Raw genomic sequence first — 12,408 nt, forward strand, 5'->3', positions numbered from 1 at the left:
GCTGCCACTGACCACAACCCCCCCTGCCTTGTTGTTCCTCAGCACTGTGTGTGGCATTGCCAGCCCGGCTGCTACTGTCCCCCGGGCCAGGTGCTGAGTGTGGACGGGGTCCTCTGTGTGCAGTCCAGCCACTGCAGCTGCCTGGACCTGCTGACCGGGGCGCGGCACCGTCCAGTCACTCAGCTGGCACGGCCCGACGGCTGCAACTTCTGGTGAGGCGGGCATGTGGGCAGGAAGCACATGCAGGGGTGGGGACCAGTGCACCTGAGCTCTCCCAGGTCTCAGCTGGTGCAGGTTAGACTCCCACAGTTTCTGAGGAGATACAGGGCAGTCCCCAACCCCTCTCTGATAGGTGGGGAAACTGAGGTAGCCATGGAGGGCCGGGTGTGTGCTCTGAGAGGAGGGGTACAGATGTGGTGGGGTTTTTTTTACTGTCTGTCCCTACTTGCCAGCAGACTACCTGAGGTCACTTCCCAGTAAGACACACCAGCCAGTGACTAGCAGGGAGCCCAGGGGACACCCAGAAGGGCCCTAAGTGGAATAGGGAGCAGGCTCTGGAGAGTGCGGAGGTTGACCTGAGACTTTGGAGGGAAACGGGGGCCAGGGGTGAGGGGAAGGTAAGAGGCAGTGCAGGTGGGGTGGGTATGAAGGTCATGGGCACCAACTGAGCTGCTACTGTCTCCCCTGTGCCCCATGCACCCCCAGCACCTGCTCGGAGGGGAGGCTGAACTACACGGACCTGCCTCGCCCAGGTACGTACCCAGCTCAGGGGGAGGTGAGGAGAAGCTGCCTAGGTCTCCGAGATGGCTGGGACTCAGGGGAGGATGGCTGTGTGCCAGTGCCTGCCACTGTCCCCCACACTGTCTGGCTGGTGCCCGTGGTCAGAGTGGACGGCCTGCTTCCAGCCCTGCAGAGGTCAGACGAGGACCTGGTCCCGGGCCTGCGCCTGTCCTGCTCCCCAGCACAGAGGGTCCCCGTGCCCCAAGGAGGCAGGAGTGTCAGGGGCCCAGCATCAGAGGGAGATCTGCCCCCACTCTGGTGGGTGCCCAGGGGAGGGGCTCTCTCTCCCTCGTCTCCTACAGTCCCAATAAGCGGGGCCTCCTAGACTGCCTCAGGCAGGTGATTCTGTCTTCCTGGCACAGTGAACGGAGCCTGGAGCCCATGGGGACCGTGGTCTCCCTGTGACACATGTCTGGGGCAGTCCCCTTGGAGCCGGACATGTAGCCGGCCCCTCACCCCTGAAGGAGGCAGACCTTGCCCTGGAGGCCACAGGCAGAGTCGCCCTTGCCAGGGCAATTCCACACAATGCACAGGTGAGGCCTTTTGCAGAGATCTGGGAGGGTCCCTCATAAGGCTGGGAAGATGCTGACTGTGACATTTGACCCCCCATACACACATGCATGTCAGTCTCTGAGGGACAGGTCACTCACCCCATGGACCTAGGACAGGTGGAAGGTCTGAGCAGGTGGTGGGCATAGCAGGGGGGGCTCTTTGCCCAGTGTCAGGATCCCTCAGGATAGGCCCCTTCAGCACCCACCTTCTCTGCTTCTCACCTGCCACAGACTGCGGGAGTGGCCGGGCTCTTTTCCCCTGTGGGAAGCCCTGTCCCTGTTCCTGCCAAGACCTGTCCCCCGGGAGTGTGTATCAGCCAGGCTAGACAGGCTGCCAGCCCAGCTGCAGGTGTCTGCCTGGCCAGCTGTCCCAGGATGGCCTCTGTGTGGTCCCCGCCCACTACCGCTGCCAGTACCAGCCTGGAGCTATGGGTCAGTACCGCCCTCACCCTCTCCCATGGGCCCGCCTGTCTCCCCCTGCCCCTCTGCCCACAGAGCCCCGTATAGGCTACAGGACAGGAATGGCCAACACTGCAGGCCTTCAGCCCCCACGTCTTCTGCATTCCAGGGCTGGTCCGAGACCCGGGGCCCCATGGCGAAGAGGCTGCTGGGGAGGTAGGGAGGAGACAGTGCAATGGGAAGAGGGATTGGGGGGTACACTGAGCTGTCTGGGGTCCCACCCCCACTTCCGTGCCCTCAGGAGTCCCTGAGAACCAGAACCGGTCAGCGGGGTCAGAGCGCAGCTCCTGGGAGAGACTGGAACCCGCAGAGGTGGTGACTGGGTCATGTGACGACTGGTGAGCCAAGAGGAGCAGGGGCTGGGAGTGGGCAGAGTGTCAGCAGGGCACTGGGACCCTAGGGGAAGGGGAGCCAGTGCATCTGGCCTTCTGAAGTCTCTCCTTTGTCCCCAGCACCTGTGTGGCAGGCATCCTACAGTGCCAGGAGGTGCCCAGCCGCCAGGGCCTGGGGTGTGGGACTCCTGGGGTCCCTGGGAGGACTGCAGTGTTTTGTGCAGGGGAGGGGAGCAGCTACAAGCCAGGGGCTGTGCCTGGCCCCCCTGCCCCGGGCCTGCCCGCCAGAGCCGAGCCTGCTACACCCAGGTCTGCAAAGGTGAGCCCAGCTGACCCTGACAAGACATTCTGACTTAGGTTTGATTTTCATCTTGGCCTTTGACTCGGAATCAGGAGCCTTTAGACGTTTCCCACCCCATCCCCACATTTTGCCCCTTATTCTGGCCAGTGATGGGCAAGTGGAGGAGGAAGTAGCCAGATTTGGGCTGTGCCAAGGGTCGGGGAGCCTGTGAGAGGGGGCGTCTGCACAACCAGGGGTGGGGTGGGGTAGGGGGATGAGCACTGGGGTGAGAAAGGGGCGGGCATAGAATTGGGCACTGACTTGGGTGTTACCTTAGAGGCAGGATGCCCGACCGAGTGTCTCTACCGGAAGTGCCAGCCTGATGAGGGCTGCCCCTTCTCCTGCGCCCACATCACTGAGCAGGTAGCCTTTGTCCAGTTTAAAACCCAGCCATTGGCTCAGTGGTAGAGAGTCGGCCTGGTGTGCAGGAGTCCCAGGTTCGATTCCCGGCCAGAGCACACAGGAGAAGCGCCCATCTGCTTCTCCACCCCTCCCCCTCTCCTTCCTCTCTGTCTCTCTCTTCCCCTCCTGCAGCCAAGGCTCCATTGGAGCAAAGTTGGCCTGGGCGCTGAGGATGGCTCTGTGGCCTTTGCCTCAGGCGCTAGAATGGCCCTGGTTGCAACAGAGCAACGCCCCAGATGGGCAGAGCTTCGCCCCCTGTTGGGCATGCCGGGTGGATCCCGGTCGGGCACATGTGGGAGTCTGTCTGACTGCCTCCCCGTTTCTAACTTCAGAAAAATACAAAAACAAAAACAAAAAACCCAGCCAGCCAGAAGCCCAGGGTTTGCCCCTCCTCTCCCCTCCCTTTCCCTCCTTCTCAGCTCCACACGGGTCTTCTGACACTTGTCACCTCTGCACACCCTGTGGCCTCTGGACCTTTTGCCTCTTCCTCATGTGACCTTCAGCTGCCTGAGGCCTTTGTTGCCTGTATCTGTCCATTGGGGGGCATGGCGACATTGCCTGGGCCCCTGCATCACCCTGGGTCTCAGCTCCAGCTTAGAGCTGCCTCTGACTTAGGTGTGGCCAGGGCTCACCTCTGGCTCCCTGACATCTAGCTCCTGGCACAGAAGGCGGTTTCCTGCCAGCTCCCAGCATGCCATTCAGGCCATGCCAGGGAGTCATGAGTCCTCAGGTCCCCTGCCCCCTCCACACCCTATGGGGAAAGTGTCCCTTCACCTTCACTCTGCCTGGTCCTAGATTCCTCTTATCCTGCTGTGGGATCTAGCTGCCAATTCTGTTCTTCAAGCCCTACATGCATAAGGGGACCCCTTTTACAATTCTGACCTTAAATCCTGAAGTGCATGTGACCCGATTCCTGGCTGAGGCTCCTTTCCCCTCCCACAATCCCTCCAAGTCTCATCCTTGTAAAGGCCTCTGCCCTTACACCTGCCTGTGTCCTAGCTAAGTGCCCTATGCAGCAACGCTGGCTAGCCCTGTCAGGTCAAGCTAACACGTCACTCACCCCTCCCCTGACACACGTGAACAGTCCTGTTTGTTCCTGGAAGTGCTCTTCTGGGGACCAGAGCCCACCTCCAGAGCCTTACTCTGTCCCCTCTAGAGATGTGCACATGTGCAGAGGGCTGACACCAGTCGGTGGCGCCACCTGTGACATTGCTCTTTCTCCTCTGCTCCCACCCCTAGGAGTGCCCCTGCGTGCTGACAGTGTCGCTGCTGAGGGCCTAGGGGGTTGCCAGCACTGACCCCAGGTCTCACCCACCCATTCTAGGAGAAGGGGCTTAGCCCCTTAGGCTTGGAGATGAGCTGGACTCAGGCCAGACCCTCTACACAGGTTGCAGCAACTGGCGAGGGCGATCATGAGGGGGAGATTTGGGGTTCAGAGAGGGGAAGCACTGGGATGCCCTGCCCCCGACCTGGCTTGGGCCAACCCTGGCTCCCTCTCCTGGCCCCTTGGGTTGAGACCTTTGCCCAAGCTCCTTTCTCCCAGGGTGCATCCTGCCTTTGCTATTTGCCCCCATGCCCTCTCCCCAGCTCCTGTGTGCACGGAAGCTGTCTTGCTCCGTGGGTGACTGCTCCAAGGCTGTAGGTGGCTTTGGGCCCTGGGATCCTTGGGGCCCGTGCTCCTGCTCCTGTGGCGGGCTGGGCACCCAAACCCGCAGTCGCCATTGTGTGTGCCCCTTGCCCACTCCTGGCGGTCAGGCTGCTGCAGGCCCCTCCAGGACCTTGAGTACTGCCCCAGCCCAGACTGTCCAGGTGAGGGACACGGGAAGGGACTGCGCAGAGACTGGCCAAATCGACGTCAGCTGGCCCTTTGTCCTTTTCTGTCTCTGCATTCCTGCTGCCGTCTCTCCATCTCTCTTCCTCTCTCCTTCTAGCTCTGTGTTTCTTTTCTCAGGGCTGTTCAACATTTCTGGAGCCCTGGGCAATGCACCATACTGTGTGTTTGTGTGTGTGTGTGGGGGGCAGTGTTGAGGACCTTGACCTTGGAACCCAGGGGCTCAAATAACCCGTGTCAGCATGTGGTGAGCTCTGTAAGAAGGTGCATGTGCAATGCAAGATCAAAAGGTTGAAAATTCTCCTAGAGCAGTGGTCCCCAACCTTTTTTGGGCCACGGACCAGTTTAATATCAGAAAATATTTTCACGGACCTCCCTTTAGGATGGGACGGATAAATGTATCACGTGACTGAGACAAGCATCAAGAGTGAGTCTTAGACGGATGTAACAGAGGGAATCTGGTCATTTAAAAAAAATAAAACATCGTTTAGACTTAAATATAAATAAAATGGAAATAATGTAAGTTACCGGTCTGCGGCCTGGGGGTTGGGGACTACTGTCCTAGAGGGACAGTCTAAGAAGGCTTCCTGGAGGAGACAGCATGTAAGGGAGTCTGAGGGATGGAGAGGACTTTGATAAGCATTGGAAGAGAAGGGTAGCAGGAACAGCTTGAGCAAAGGCCTTGCTACCACGAGGAAGTGCTCTGCTTGGAGCCTAGTGTGTCCATGGGAGATGGAGCTGAGGGAAGGGCGGAACCAGATATTGACAGGTTTGGAACTTGGCCCCCAGCCCTGGGCTTGCTTCTGGTGTACCGCAGGCTGGGAAACATTTCTGAGTAGGGTTTTCCTTTGGCACAGGGGCTGCAGGGTCCACTGTGGAGCCAGTGACAGGCCTTGCAGGTAGTCCCGACTCCTTGGGTCCTGATCCCACACTTCTTGCCCCCCTCCCTTTGGGAAAAGCAAGCTCAGGGTCTCCTCCCTCTCCCACCCTACTTCCTGGGAGGCCGGGAGGCCAGGAGCCCAGGGTGACTCATCAGGAGCCCCCTCTCCCCTTCCCCTAGGTGCTGGGGCCCGTGGTCCCCGTGGTCCCCCTGCTCCCTCAGCTGCACAGACCCTGCCCACCCTGCCTGGCACAGCCACACCCACCTCTGCCTGGCAAACTGCACTGGGGGGACACTTCACAGGAGCACCCTTGCAACCTGCCCTCCTGCACAGGTGCACCTTCCGGTCTTGACCTCTGCCCCGACCATCTGGGCATACCTGACCCCTGACCATCCCCTCTAACACCAACAACCGCCCTCGAACAATTCGTTCTGACCCTCAGCCAGTGTAGGACATCCAATATCCCTCCAAGCAAATGCCAGGTTCTCAACCTGACATCTGATCGCCAATCCATGTCTGACTCTGGGCCCCAGGCCCGTTGCCACCCCCAGCAGCTGCTGGGTACCCTGCCGACTTCTAGTGAATCTTCACGCATGTGTACCAAACACCATCCCCCAGGGTCACATCCAAACCCCTCAGCTGCCCTGTGAGTCTGGCACTACTGTCCTCCATGAGAAATGGGAAACTGAGGCCGAGTTGTCAAAGTCACATGCTGATTAGCGTCAGGGGGGAAGGGGAACCCGAGGTCTGGATGAGGCCCTTGCTGGCCCTGGGGAGGAGCAGGTCTGCTCCTGACCTGGGCAGGGGGAGGGGCTGGCTCCTGGCTCCAACGCACCTTCGTCTCGTCCCCCAGAGCTGCCCCTGTGCCCCGGCCCAGCCTGCGCGGCTGGCCGGGAACTGTTCCTGGACCTCCTGGGCCCTGTGGGAACCTTGCTCCCGAAGCTGTGGGGTGGGCCAGCAGTGCCAGGAGCTTACCAGGAGCTCCGCTTCTGCAACCTTTGTGCTTGCCCAGGTGAGGTGGGCTGGGGAGACCGGGGTGGGCCCTTCCCTGGCATCAGTGCTCCTTTGACACTTCCATCTTAGGGAAGGACCCTGCTCCTGGCTTGTGGGACATAGTGGGTGGTCCCCCCTTCAGAGCCAGACCCTTCATGTGTCCCTCTGTTCTCCCATGCAGTGCCTGGAAGCTAGTCACACTGGAGCCCTTGGTCCTGGTATGACTGGAGCTGCACGAGCGGCCAATCCCTGAGGAGCCGCAGTTGCTCGAGCCCCCACCCAAGAATGGGGTGCCGTCTGTGCTGGGGAGAGGCACCAGGCTCAGCTTTGTAACCCAATGCCCTGTGGTATGGCTGTGGGACCATCACGGCCTTACTGGCCTGTGACCTTGGCTGGGCCCTCCCTACCCCCACCCCAATCTCATCCTATCCCCTTGACAACGTGAGACACAGATGGGGGACAGGCTAGGACCTCTTCTTTGGCCAGTCAAGTAATCTGAGACCCTGACAGGTAGATGTAAGGAACTGGGCATCGGGTGAGGACTGTGGCCAGAGCTGAGGGGCCAGAATCAGCCCTACTACCCACTCCCACCCTCCAGTTCCTGAGGTGCCAGCAGCCCTGTTGGAGGATTTGTGGGTGACAGTCATGAATGTGCTGGGATGGGACTGAGCCAGACAGGCTGTGTAACCCCGTTTCCCACCCCAAGCATCAGCTCTGTTATTGGTCCTTCTGAGCTCCCTGACCTCATGGACCCTGGTTTCTCTAGTGCCTATCATCTCTGCCAGGACCCCCCCCACACACACATACACACTGATTTTCCCTTCTGTCCTCTGGATGAACACATATACACAAGCCATATAGGTGACAATGTTGGTTTTTTAGACACACACATTAAGTCCAGCTCAACAAGCATTTATTGAGTGTCAGGCTCGGTCAGAGGAACTGTGCCACTCAATGTCCCAAGCCCAAGGTCTCCAGTGCCCATGTTTCCATGGGCACCACTATGGGGAGGGTGGGGCATATAGCTTCACGGAGGTAAGGGTGGTCCCCTGGGGATCAGGGCCCTCTTGACTCTGGTCCTTCCCTTCTGCTTAGAGGAGGGCTGCCCAGCAGGCATGGAGATGGTCAGCTGTGCCAACTGCTGTCCCCGACGGTGCTCAGATCTCCAGGAGGGGATCGTGTGTCAGGAGGGTGAGGCCTGCCAGCGGAGCTGCCGCTGCTCCGAGGGTATGTCGGGGCGGCTCAGTGGGAAGGTGAGGGGGCCCGGGGTGCCAGCTCATTTCTGGAGGGCTGCCTCCCCTCAGGCTGGCTGGAGCAGGACAGCAGCTGCGTGCTGGTTGGGCACTGCGAGTGTACAGATGACCAGGGCCACACCTGGGCCCCGGGGAGCCGGCACCAGGAGGCCTGCAACAACTGCATGTGCCAGGCTGGACGGCTGTCCTGCACGGCTCAGCCCTACCCACCGCCCACCCACTGTGCCTGGAGCCGCTGGTCAGCCTGCAGTCCCTGCAGCTGCTCGTGTGGGCCCACGGGACAGCAGAGCCGTTTCCGGTATGGGGCTGGACTGGCTAGTGTCCCCTCTCCGCACCCCGGGTCTCCTGCTTCCTTGGATGCTGTCTCCCTCTCTGACACAGCATTTCTGGACTCTGCCCCTCATTGGTGACTGCACCCACCAGGTGCCCTGGCACCAGCTTCTGTCCCTGGTCACCCTTGCCGTCTTTCCTTAGCCACCTCTCTGCTCACCCTGGGTTTCCCTGGTGGATGCATCCCCGGAGGCAGAGTTGGAGGGCCCTGGGCCATCTCTTGCCTTCTCTGCCCTGGCCCCACCCAGGTCCTCCACATCTGGGTCGTGGGCCCGAGTGTCAGGAGGAGCAGTCCCAGAGCTGGCCCTGCCCTCAGCCCCTGAGCCCACCGCTGTGCCTGTACAGTGACCGCCCCCACACCCTGGGGGACAGCTGGTGGCAGGGTGAGTGCCAGCAGTGGTAAGCCCAGGGGCAGGGGCAGGGGCAGGGTGGCCCATGCTGGCCCGCTGGACATCCTGAGCATCCCTAAGTCTGGTTCCTCTCTCAGTTCCTGCACCCCGGAGGGCGTGCTGTGTGACAACGCCACGTGCACAGGTCTGGAGTCCATCTGGTCCCCGCCTGTCCCCACCCTACCAGCCTCTGGCTTTGCTGTCCATTGGCTTGCTCTGTGTCCTATATTTCCTCCCACTTACATTTCCAGCTGCCACCTCCTGTGCCAAAAAGTCCCAAAAAGTCCCAACCAGCCCAGGCCTTGGTGCCTTTCGCTCCCTCCCACCCCTCTAACCTCACCTGTGTGCTCTTCCACAGCCCCTGGAGCCTGGGCGCCGTGGTCCCCCGGTCTGACTGCCCTGTCTCCTGTGGAGGTGGGAACCAGCTTCGGACCCGGGTCTGCGTGGCTTCTGCCCCTCTTTGTGGGGGGCAGCCCTGCCTGGGTCCTGACACTCAGACCCAGCGCTGTGGGCAGCAGCCTTGCAGGTGGCCGCTGGAGGCCTGCTCTCGGGGCCCATGGGGGCCCTGTTCCCGCAGCTGTGGCCTGGGCTTGGCCTCCCGCTCTGGGTCCTGCCCCTGCCTGCTGGCTGAGGCTGACCAGACCTGCAGTGGTACCTTCCTGCACCTGGACATCCAGGCCTGCCAGTCAGGGCCCTGCCTGGGTGAACACTTGGGAAGTGACGTCTCCTGTTTTCCCACCTGGGAAGAGTCGGGGAACAATGTACACTTTCCCAACCCCCAGGCTAGGCCCCTCAAATACATCTCTATCTATTTCTCCCCAATATTTTGTTGAGTTCCTTTCTTCTTCCCACCAGTTCTTCTTTGAGAGCCCTTTGAGACTTGACCCTTGCTGCTGAGTGACAGGAGCCCAGCCAGGAACTTTCTGAACTCTTGGCTTCCTTTTGCCCTTTCCTGTGCAGGGGATTGGCCAGGGCTGGGAAGAGGTGGGGGGTAGGTGGCAGAGAGGCCGAGGGGGACCCCAGCGAGGCCCCTGAGTGACGTGACACCCCACCTTGCCCCTAGAGGACTGAGTGTGGAGTGGTTGGAGCAGCTGAATGCAATGCTCATGCCAGGTGCTGGTCCAGCAACGCTACCGGCACCAGCGACCAGCGCCTGAAGGGGTTGGGGAGGGCCCCCCTTGCATGCGGCTGGATGGCTACTTCCGGCCTTACCTAGTCAGCAACTGCTTTGGTGAGGCCCCAACGGGAAATAATCCAGTGTGCTGAGCCCTGGCGGGGCCTCCCAGGGTCCCCACTGGGACCCCCACCTCATCTTGGGGCAAGCCTCAGTGGCCCCTGGACCTCAGAGTGTTTGACCTGACCTCAGCACCGGCACTGACCCCTGCCCGGGGCAGCCCACTTACTCCCCTGTCCTACTCTTTCATCACATCTGCCTCCCCTCACCCTACCCCGGGTCTTCACTGTGACTTCCCGCTTCGCAGCTGCTGGCCCAGTGTGGCTTTGCCCACTCGTAGCTGCCTGGACACAGTGGGTCTTGCCCCCTCCCGTTGTAGTTGATCTCCATCTCTGCCTCTCTGTCTCCCATCTGCTGATCTCTGTAGCACGTGCCAGGCCCCTAATTCCCCACAGCCCCATCCTCCGGGCAGCTTCCAGGCTCCCCGAGGCCCAGCTGTCCTGCCCCTTCCCACAGGGCCATGGGATGCTGGAGGGTGACAGTGGTTTGTTTTGCACGCAGCAGGGGACAGTCTTGCACTCTTACTGGGTGACTCCAAGGGGCTCATTGGGATCCTGCACTGTGTGCTCTGGGCTTAGTGGGTAGAGGGTGCCTCTGGGCTGCCTCCCATCAACCTGTCTGCCTCCCCCCACCCCCCAGAGGAGAGCTGCACACCTCCCTTTGAGTTCCAGGCCTGTGGCTCCCCCTGCTCCGGGCTCTGTGCCACACATTGGAGCCGTCAGCTCTGCCAGGACCTGCAGCCTGCCAGCCCGGCTGCTACTGCCCCGAGGTAAGGGATGAAGCTAGAGGAGAAGCCCCAGAGAGGGGGTCCCCTGTCCACACTCCCATACCCCCTCCGCTCCGTGATTGATGCCCACAGTGACCCTCTCCTCCGGACCTTCTGTCCTTGGTGCTTCTTAAGAGCCGTTCACACTGTCTGTGGCCACTTGCCCATCTATTCACTCAGCGACACACGTGTGCACCTGCTGTGGAGCACACATGGCGCTGGCATTAGGATGCATAAGTGACTGTCATACAGCCCTGTCACTGTGTCCCCTCCAGCACAGGGACTGCTAGAGCAAGCTGGGGGCTGTGTCCCCCCAGAGCAGTGTAGCTGCCAGCACATCTTAGGAGAAGGAACCAGAGTGATCTTGGCCCAGGAGGGCCGTCTGTGGCTGGGCTGCAGGGAATGGTGAGTGATCAGGTGGGGAAGAGGCAGCATCAGAAGGCTAGGGGGAAGAGGGAAGCGGGGAGGGCGCCCTACAGGGCGGACCAAGCCTTGTCCCAGGGGCTCCGCCCAGCCTCCTCTGGCTCCAGATGAGCCCAGAGCTCAGTTGCCCCTACATGAGCCTCCCTGCCCCACCTACAGGGGGCTGCGTTGGACTGGATCCTGCCTCCCAGAGCCCACGCTGACCGCCCCTCCCACAGTGAATGCCGGCGCGGGAAGCTGCAGTGCACCAGCAGGGCTGTCAAGGTAACTCTGGACTAGGGAGACCTACTGGCCCCCTTTGCCCAGGATTGGGGATGTTTCTGGTACTTGGAACTTTCAGTACTAGGACTGGGACCATCCCTGACAAACCAGGATGGTTGGTCATCCTTTCCTGCTCCCTTATACCTCCCTCAACCTTCCCGGTCATCACCTGAGCCCCACCCTCCCTCTGCACTGGGGTCTCAGGCTCTGGGTCTGGAGAGGTCACTGGTAAGGCATTTCCCATCTTAGATCTTCTGTCTCTGAGTGGCTGGTCCGAGTGGTCGCCCTGTGGGCCCTGCCAGCATCCTGGCCCCTTTCTCCAGGACAGTCCTAGAGGAGTGGTGACCCCAAGACCTAGCCAGCCTCTCCCCAACCTCGGCACCCCTGCTGGCTTCAGAGCAACACCGCCACCACCTTTTTTTGGACCCTGAGACAGGGCGGCCTTGGTCTGGGGACCCAGACCTCTTCTGCACCATGCCGCTCAGCCAGCAACGCCTCTGCCTGGACCCTGCAGCCTGCCTTGGTAATGGGGAGGGCAGAGGCCCACAGGAGGAGGGGACTGGGGTGAGCGAGGGGCCTGGCCAGGCAGGTCTGGGCCATGTTCATGTTGGTGGCCAGCCAGTGAGCTGACCTGCCAACGCTTTCGCCCTGGATGCTCAGGGCACGCCAGGGTGTCTGCAGGGCGGGTGTCCAGGGCCTTCGGGTGGAAGCAGGAGGCAGCGGGGACAAGGGCCCTGGGTACTGACTTCCATTTTATCTTCCCAGACTTGTGCCCGTGGAGTCTTTGGGGATCTTGGAGCCCCTGCCAGGTGCCTTGCAGTGGGGGGTCCCGGCTGCACTGGAGAAAGGCTGGGGACACCCCAGGAGGAGACTGCAGGGGACTGTGGGCTCAGACTGAGAGCTGCAATATGGGGCCCTGCCCAGGTAACGCCTCACCCAGCCGGGGAGGGGACAGGAACTGCAACAGACGAGATGACCCCTGAAGGTGCTGTCCTGGGGGCCCAAGAACATCTCCAACACAGACTCCTACCTTCTGGTCCTCAGGGGAGAGCTGCGAGGCCCGGGACACCATGCTCACTCTTGACTGTGCCAACCAGTGTCCTAGAAGCTGTGTCGACCTCTGGGACCGTGTGTAGTGTCTGCAGGGACCTTGCCGCCGAGGTGGCCAGGCCATGCTCACAGC

At 61.0% G+C, this 12,408-nt stretch overlaps 1 pseudogene; it reads left to right on the forward strand.

Annotated features, from left to right (window-relative positions):
* LOC136392245 (SCO-spondin-like) overlaps positions 1 to 12,408 on the forward strand; it is a 41,499-nt pseudogene that overhangs the window by 22,862 nt on the left and 6,229 nt on the right.

The sequence above is a fragment of the Saccopteryx leptura genome, chromosome 2 (genome assembly GCF_036850995.1).
Source record: "Saccopteryx leptura isolate mSacLep1 chromosome 2, mSacLep1_pri_phased_curated, whole genome shotgun sequence".
In the NCBI taxonomy this organism is placed as follows: Eukaryota; Metazoa; Chordata; class Mammalia; order Chiroptera; family Emballonuridae; genus Saccopteryx; species Saccopteryx leptura.